This window comes from Corapipo altera, unplaced genomic scaffold (assembly GCF_003945725.1).
Source record: "Corapipo altera isolate COAL_440 unplaced genomic scaffold, ASM394572v1 55, whole genome shotgun sequence".
Taxonomy (NCBI): Eukaryota; Metazoa; Chordata; class Aves; order Passeriformes; family Pipridae; genus Corapipo; species Corapipo altera.
The window spans coordinates 6,852,471-6,861,803 of record NW_020884882.1 but is presented as its reverse complement, the minus strand read 5'-3'; the positions used below and the strand labels follow the sequence as shown (position 1 = coordinate 6,861,803).

General features: G+C 45.7%; 1 non-coding gene across 1 annotated transcript; it reads right to left on the bottom strand.

Annotated features, from left to right (window-relative positions):
• Positions 1-258: 258 nt before the first annotated feature.
• Positions 259-341, bottom strand: TRNAL-UAA. Its single transcript has one exon. It is a non-coding gene; the product is annotated as a tRNA-Leu (tRNA).
• Between the last annotated feature and the right edge of the window lie 8,992 nt (positions 342-9,333).

Genomic DNA, 9,333 nt, shown 5'->3' with positions numbered 1-9,333 from the left:
TTGGGAGCATGTGGGATTCAAGCCCACGACGGTCTCAGCACTCCCTGCATGAAAGATGAGATCCACAGCCTGTGTGCCCGAGGGACTGGCTCATGTCTCTGTACACACATCCACCCTGGATGGTAGGGTGGCCCAGTCCAGCCAGGGCCCTCATGCTGGGCATTGGATGGCCTTGTTCCCAGAGCTCCCATCCCTGTTCTCAGCTGATGCTTCAAAAGCTGGGGTGGGAATTTTGGACCAGGCAGAAAAGGACGTTCCTACCAGAAGTGGGGTTCGAACCCACGCGGGCGTGTGCCCATTGGATCTTAAGTCCAACGCCTTCACCACTCGGCCATCCTGGTGGGCTGTGGGCTCTCCCCAGGCCCACCACCTCCTCCCCTGAGGACACACATCTCACCAAGCCCTCGAGGTCCCACCCCCAAGACACTTCCCAAGCCCAGCAACACCATTCCCTCCTCACTGCTTTCTTTAATGTACCCAGCAACTGGTGGGACATCTCACTGGGAGACAGCAGGTCTCATGGGCCATGGAGGGTGGTACAACCCTATGTGCCACCCTAGATCCTTGTGCAAAGACCACAGCTACTGGTGATGACACTGACAGGGACTCTGGTGCAGGAGGGACATCTCCAGAGGGTCTCAGCCTGGCACTGCTGGGTCCTCAGGGGAAGGCAGCAGCTCTGGCAGCCTGGCAGCTCTCAGTCAGACACAGCACATGTTTAAAGCCCTGGCCTTGCACCCCAGGTCTCACCCTCACCCCCTCCTGTCCATATATAGGACTCTACTAGAACATTTAGCTGGGAAAGTCAGCGCTGCAGGAGGGTTTTTATTTTTCCTTTGGGGTGAGGTACAGCTTTTTTTCCCTCATCTAGGGAAAAGAAAAAACCCTAAATACCTCTATTGAATCGCATGGGATTCAAACCCACAACCCCCAAGTACACATGTGCAGGAGGCCTTTAGCCCTTAAGCCACAGGAATCTGATAATTTCTGCCTCTGATTTCAGCCACCCACACTCTTGCCAGGCCAGCACCTTTACACAGGGATGCTAACACACAGAGAAATCCTGTCAGACCCTTTCACCAGAGAATTCTGTCTGCTGTAGATACACTCAGCCAGGCTGTCCTGGTCCTACCCTGCTTCAAGATGAGAGCAATTCCCTCCTTACTTCTCCAGGGGCTGCTTATGACTGTGTCCTGGGGGAGCTGAGCTGTTTGGAGGGCTTCTGATTGGATGATGGAGAGGTGAGAGACACTGGCCAGAAAAAGGGATGTTTCCAGGTCTCAAAATATAGTGACATAGAGCAACTCGATCTGGAGGGGTCACTCTGGCCTCCAGAGATAATTCACAGGTATTAGGAAGCAAGTAAGGACCCCATGCATCCCACGAGAAGATGTTGCAGGTCCTCAGCTCAGCAGAGGGCTGGGTCAACCTGTTCACATACTGCCAGGAGGAAAACTCAGCTCCTTAGGTGCCAAGAGGGGACAGCAACTTTCCCTGTTTCCCTTTTACCCTTTTCATTACAGCCACAGCAATCTGCTGTGCAGGTCTGTGTGTGCAGAATCACGGCACAGCATCCCTGGATGCCTCCAGCTGCAGCACCCACATTAATATCAAATGAAGTCATGCTCACAGAGGGTGTTGAGCTCGCCAGCTCCCGAGGAATCTGCTCCTAATGAGCAACTTCAAAGCATTAATGAGCTTGCAAAGCTCTCCTCTTCGTTTACAGAGTTGAATCTCACACGCTTGGCATTAAGACAGGGGTCACCCATCAGCAGAAGAGAATGCGTGTGCATGTCGGCAAATATAATATATTTGTCATCCTCTAAGAACCAAAGATTAATCATGCCCTGCCCAAAAGGAAGTTTTTATGCCAAATCTGCTCTTCACAGAATGGAGAGAAGGGACCTGCCCACAAGGACGTCCATGACCCACATTGCTCAGATCCCCACAGTGCCCATTGAGCCCAGCTTTGAAGTTAACAACCCACCTTAACCCTTTGGGTCCAGGCTGGGAAATGCTACTTGAATTGGCAGCCTGAGAGATGACTGAAGTGGTGGAATTTGTTCCAGTGAAGGTTTAACACATGCATGGAGGGAGTGGTATGGACATGTGAGAGAGCAGATTTGACTGATGCTTCCAGTCTGTGGCATCCTTCCAGCACAGGCAAGGAAAGAAGATGCTGGCCCAGAACAGCAAGGGCTGCACAGTGTGTCTGCTGCTCTCCCTAGGGACCACTCTCTCCCAGCCACAACCCCCTCCAAGCTTCCAAGCCTCCCTGAGCTCACCATAAATCAGCTTTCAGTGCCATGTGAGGAGCTGTGCTGATCCATCCTGCTGAGCTGGGAGGGGGCCACATAAACAAACTGTGCAAAGGGACCAGTGGCCAGCCTGAGCACAAACCTGCTGGCTGGTGTTTGTGCTGCTGCAGGGAGGCTTGGACAAGGCATGGGACAATGAGATACGGGCTTGTCCTTACACCACTGCTGCTAAACCTTCAGACAATCTCCATGTACGGTCCACAGGGGCACTGGTGTGGGAGCAACTCAGCTTCCCTTGCCTGGTTCAAACTTACCATGACACATATCCAATGGGGTCACTGGCAAAACCTGTCCGTATTTAAAAACGCAGCCTCAAGCAGATGCTTCCCAGGGTCTGCCATGGCTGTGCATTATCCATGAGGTTGGTTGGCATCACCTGCAAAACTGCACAGAGCACTGGCTGGGTCTGGAGTCAGCCTTGCCTGTGGGGGGTTGTAATATCAGCTGAACTACATGTACTCTCTTGGATGTCTCCTATGCAATCCCAAGCCAGGCTGGCTGTACCTTGCTTGCAGTATCCCCATGAAATGTCAGCTTGAAGATGACATGGCTACAGGCTTTCAGAACACATGTTCTGCAAGAGAAAGACAATAATGTCTTGAAGTCAGAAAGCTGTCATCCTTTGCTTCAGAAACACATTGGCAATGTTAACTGGAAGGCAGTTTCTCGCCTTTTCTCAATCCAAAAGAGATCTTCTGGCACTTGGTGTCTATTCAGTAGGTCTGTGTTTAATTTAAATAGCCACTGGAGGCAACTCCATCCCACACATTAATACTGCAGCTGGAGAGTGGCTGATTGGTAATTAAGAGAAACCAGAAAATCCAAAACCTTGAAGTTATGAGCAAGGTAGAATAAAAATGACACTTTAAGGGATTTCAGGCCAAAGCTGCTCCATATTTCTGATGAGGGGGCAAAAACAATCTCTACATCATCGCTTTAGAAAGCTGTTGGAAAAGAGGAAGAGTAGGACAGGGTTCTCCTCCGTGCTCCTCTTATGCCCTTTCTCTGCTATGAGAGCAGTTCAGCATGTGGGTTGTGCTCCCACAGGAGCACCAAGACCCAAATGTCTGGCAGTCCTATCAGGGTCATCTCAGGTTAAGCACGAGATGACAACTTGGCTCCACCTTGTGCAATAGGCTTGGGGGGAAACTTCTTATAGCAACAAGGCTCCTGTGTTGTGTTCATGTAGAAATTAATGAGGAAGCCCTTAGGACTTTGTTAGACTTTAAATACACTATTAATGTCCCTCATGTGACTGTGAACTACCACATTTTAAGAGTAGCTGGAGCCCATTGACAAAAAGAAGAGCTGAACAGGGTAGCATTACTATTTAACTGGTCCTCAATAGGTTTAAGAATAAACAGGCAAGCAAACATAGAAGATCACTCTTGCTTCCTGTCTTTCCTCCCTCTTGAGAGGCAGTTCAGGAAACCAAGCCAGCCTCACTGTGTATTCAGAGGCTTTTCTTCACAGAATGGCTAGAAAATACATGTTGTATTGCGAGGGGTGAAAGCTTATACTCTGCAGAATTTGACACGATGCCCTGCTGCTTGTTGGCTCAAGTCAACCCCTGTGGAACTACAAACCTTATGGTGCTCTGTAGCTCAAGAGGAGAGGTTTTCCACGAAGCTTGCAAATACTGGTGTTTGGCCAGAAAACCAAAGATCACTTACTGTGGGCACACAGACTCGATTAAAAACCAATGGAGTTGTGCAATTACAGGAGGTTATTTATCCCAGAGGGAAAATGGGTTCTCTTTGTTAAGTTCTTTCACAAAAACTAACAAAACCCCCATCAAACTGAAAGCAATGCAGTTACTAGAGCTAAAGTAGTAAGTCATAGAAAATAACAGATTTGCCTACTTGCTCCTGCTCAGGAAAGGTGTTCCAGATGTTTACAATTTTTCATAAGCTATTGCTAGTCTAAATTATTCTCCCAGTCATTTTCCACAAATACTTCTTGGACAATAGACAGTTTCTCAAAAAATTAATCTTGAAGGTTCAAAGTATCCAGGCCTTATATCGTTGTTTCTGCTTTGATTCTGAATGGGCTCATAAGGAGATGTCAGGAGTGAATTATGTTGGTTCAGCATTTCAAAGTAACCAACTATCCACATTCAATTATTCTTAAAGATGTTCTAGACAGGATGCACATGTAGTTCAGCAAGACTTTACCTTTGTTCTGTCTGAATTAGATTTTGTGAAAGATACCATCATGGGCTCATCTCTCCCTGTTCCTGTTTCATGCATCTTCCAAACAGCACCAGCACAGAGAAAATGAGTCACAGCTGTGCAGAACAGAAAGCTCAAGAACACAAGGATTGCAGTGCTGTGGTACTGATGCCTCAGATGCTGAGTACCCAAACCACGAAGTCATAAAGGGACCTGATGTAAATGAGATATTCACTGCATATTCATCTGTTCTTGCCTAATTCAGTCTGCCAGTTTTTCTACAGTCATTGCAGAGAGAGCAACTTGGCCAATCCTGATTTGAGGCACATGATCTCTTCCAGCCCCACTCTCCATACCTGAATTTCAGCATGTATTCCTCACCAGGCATGTGTAAACCAGGCTCTATTAAGGTCCCAACATCACAGCATAAAAACTTATGTGTTACTTATTTTTGGCTGCCCTTTCACATGACATCGGAGTTAGCTGTGGTAAACAACAACTTAATGGAAAACCCCATCCTATATGGGGTCATAACTTAGGAAATACTCCAGCAACTCTCTGACAAATCAACCCAGAGGGGAAAATGAGGTGACTGAGTTACACATGGACAAATATCAACAGAAGAGGCTTGCATTTGTCAAAAAAGTCTCCTGCAATTAGTTACATAGCTTGGACAAAAGTGTTGGAATGAATGGGAAAAACCTTTTGCCCTCCACCTGCAGCATCAGCAGTGCCCACTACTGCTCGTTATCTCAGCAGGGAAGTGTGAAGGCGACATATCACATCCCAGATGTCAAGGTGCATCTGCATGAATTCCTAAAATGACATGTGTTCTTTAGCCTAGAGCTTGGCTCCAGGCTAAGAGCTAAATTTGATGTTCTCTGCGGCTAAAACTTCTTCAAAAACCATTCCAGGTTAATTAGGGAAGGGAAATTTTGGCTGCAGTCTGTTCAAGAAGATTGGCTTGGGAAATGGTATGGAAGTCGCGGTTTTTGCAAGAGCAAAGAGAAAAAGAACAGACTCATTTATAAAAGCACTGCACCTAAGAACTTCAGAAAAGACTACAGAACTTCACTGAAATACAATAAAAGGGACTGCCTAAAAGGAGAACATCTCCTTTGGCTCCATGTACCCTCTCCCAGAGGCACCACATCATTCCTGCTGCTCACAAAGCAGCTTCTGTCTCCTTTTAATAGTTTTATTTCTGAGCTTCTCATATTTAATTCCCTCTTTTTCCTTACGTAAGGTGCTTGAAAAGGCTGCAGTGTCAAACAATAATTACATCAGAGAAAATTTAGAATCCACAGCACTAAAACAAGTCTGCTCTTGACAAGTGAATGAACGTAGGAAGTGAAGGGATACAGTTTTATCAAGAGCATCCAACTTGAAGTGTAACAGCATCTCTTGTGGGCTGGGGGCACCCGCCTTCAGATTTGGGCAGGCTCAGCTTGGAGCACATCAGTACGTGCTTGCATTAGCATGGTCTGAAATGCAGATGCATGTTCAGGCAGTGCTATTAGCACACACATATCTGTTCCCATGAGCAACCTTGAGGTATGCTTAAAATGCAGCCATCCTCTTAACACTCCTGGGTGGGGTAAAGTGTGTGTACCTATAGCTGTAGCTTCACCTCAGCTAAAGATCAAGCATTCCTGGTGCCAGGATGCACCACCATGACCACCATTAGTCTGCTTACATCAGAATTGAAAGAAGAAACAGACTTGTCCTTTTCTCTGTCTGTTTCTGAGGGTATGGGTACCTACCTCAAGCAGGGCTCCAATACCTTTATAACTTATTCCCCACCATTTGTGTTAAAGTAACTGGACACGTATCTACTGTGCTAAAATAAATTGTTTTCAAGTTAGAACTCAAACTGACACAACACTAAATCATGGACCATGCCCAAGTATTGCTAGTATTGATATTCTCAAGCACCTGGGCTGCATTTTCACATAAATAATCAGATGAGGGTGAATTTGATGCTCCAGCCATGGAGAGGGTGATGACTGAGGCTGCTGTGAGTGACCAAAAATTTATGAAAAGACCAGGAAAATGTTTTCATCTCTAAAGGAGAGCACCAACTGCCTCACAGTGGACTCCAAGTAGAAATAAAAAATGTTGACAGGTATCAGTGAGACTATCTGTCATGTAATGTCTAAAATGAGGTTGTGGTAAAGAGTAGGTGTAGAGAGTGAGCTCACACATAGTACATATAAGAAGTTTTCTAGGGATAACAAGTTTATGGAATATATATATTTTTCCCCATATGGGTTCCCAGCTGGACTTCTTCACCGTCTTGGAAGAGACCAACTTGCTAAAAACATCAGTAATGTCAAAATCCAGGATCCTCCTAATTAGATGTGACCTTTGAAGGGAACTGCTGAAGGCTGAGAGCTCACCTGATTCTGTGGGCTTGCCATTGCCTGCTGGGGGGGCACCAGGACCATGTGCATTTCTGTTTCCATTTGTTGCCTTTTATCCCCTGTTTGTGCTACCAAAGTGAAGGAAAAGAGGCTTTTAGAGGAGAAGGATAGGGATGAAGAAGGCCAAACCTGTGAAGTCTCTGCTGGTTATTCCAGAGCTTCAACTCCAGGATCAGTCCTCTGTCTGGCATTTGAGGTGCTTCATTTTGCTTTTCCTGATTCACTTCATTCCCATCAGCTTGGCTCCTGTCCTTCCTGTCCGTTGCTCCTCCCACTGAGCAGAGACCTTTGAGGGGCAAGGACATCTCAAGGTGCAAAGGGGCACTAGAATACTGTACAACACAAGCAAGCTGTCCCAAACTGCATGGCTGGTGTGTTCCTGGGAAACTGGAAAAGAAACTTCTTAAGTTAAAAGAGTGGGGGGAAAAAGTGCTAATTTGTGCTAGTTCTCTGCAACTAGGATTTTTTTTACACTCAGTTTTCAGAAGAGCTACAGTGAAATGAATACTAAGCCCCTCTGAAGTCCTGTGGACATCAAGCACTTCTTTCAAAACTTCTGATCATAAAACAACAGACAGACAAACTCTAACATATTTCATTCTTCATTTGCTTCCCTTTGTTTGGATTTTTTTGTGTCTTTGTTTTTTTTTTTAAAGTAAGATATAGTCTTTCTTCTTGGATTTACAGCCTGAGTTTGTAACAATTAGGCAAAGTAAACCATGTGGAGATTTTTTATGATCTGCTTTAAATGTAGAGTTTTGGAAAGTAGACAATGAAATTATCATTATTTTGCTGTGCAGCTGTGCTAAAGCACAAGAGAAGGAGTGAAAAGACATTAGTATTTGTTTATTTGGCTTTGGATTGCTATGACAAAGCAAATAACAGCTTTGGTCTTGGTCCACAATTGAGTTAATTGGTAACACCTCAAATTGTATGTCCTAAAAACCTCCTAATTAGCAGCTAAGCACAGGATGAACTAGGTAGCATGTGTTCATTTGTGCTCCAAGAGGACCTGCGACTGTTAACAGACAGTTAACTGTAGATCCAAAAGCATCTGATTTAATGTGTACATATGCAAGAAGTGATGCATGTATGTGTGTGCATATTCTTTCTTGATCTCTGTCCATGATGGGGCTGAGATCCCTAATGCATTCTCTAGACAACTGGGACCCAATCTGAAAACTACTAGAGAATATTTTCCAGGAGAGTTTTGCTGCCTCTGGCAGTCTCTGGGTCAGGGCCCGCTGGGAAATGTTTGCTATTGCCTCCAGTGTTTAATTTCAGAGAGCTCTCAAGGAGATTCCCTCTCTTTGCTCTTTCATTTACCATTCAAGCCCCTCACACTGAGGGGAAGAACTCAGAGCACCATGGGCAGAAATGGTCCAGACATGAACAGCGAAGGTGCTGGGAAAGAAAACACAGATGTGCAAATATCTGTTCTGTAAAAAAAGAGGTTTCTGGGGACAATGCTAGAAATCATCCACCTGGGCCAGCAATTCAGACATCCAAAGAGCACACTGTAAAACATGGGCAGCAGAGGTGTTGCAATGAGACTGCAGTGTACTCAGTAATGAGGAAAGGCAGTCAGATTCCTTTAGCACAAGTCAATGGCAGGACAGCTGGTTGATGCTGGTGACCAACATCATCACCATCAAAGGGGAAGATTGGTAACTCACAAAGGCAGCAGCTGTTTTTCACTACTGAGTAGCATCTGGGACATCTAAAGCTGATGGATAAAAGCAGGAGGACATAAGACTAATGCTCAAAAATTCAGAAAGGACTGCTGAGTGCAGAAACAGAAGACAAGTCAGTGGCAGAACATGCTCCTGAAATGCAACATTAGTCCTCCTGTGGAGATGGATGAGGGAGAAGTTTTGCAGCAGCTGTCCACACTGTCTTCTTTCTCCTTTCTTTGTCTAAAACTTTAACATAGACAGAAAAGCCATCTCCTCCTGTCTGCCTCTTGAGGGACAACACACAAACATTTTGGCAACCTCAGTCCAGCTACCATGAGCGGGATGTGAGAAGTGAGGAGATGGTGACACACTGCCCAGTCTCTCAGTAGTGACTAACTCCAACCCAGGGATGGGAACACATTAGTCTTGTACCCAGACTGATAGAGAGGGACAGGACATGCCCTACCAGGGGAAAAGCTTTGTTAGATGCTCTCTTCCATGGCAGGTGAAACACATCTTGTGCCATAAGGCCAGCAAGTGTTCAACAAAAGCCCTTCTTTGGGTGCTCTCTGCTCTGCTGTTTGCATGGCTGTTCGAGACAGACTGCTGTCGCTTATTAACTAAATAAACAAGCAGCAAAACTTGAGCAAAATGGAAACACACACACAGCTTATCTGCAAATAGAGACAAATGCCTCCATCGCATGGTTGCACCCAGCTGTCTGGCTGTTACCTGCTTAAACAGC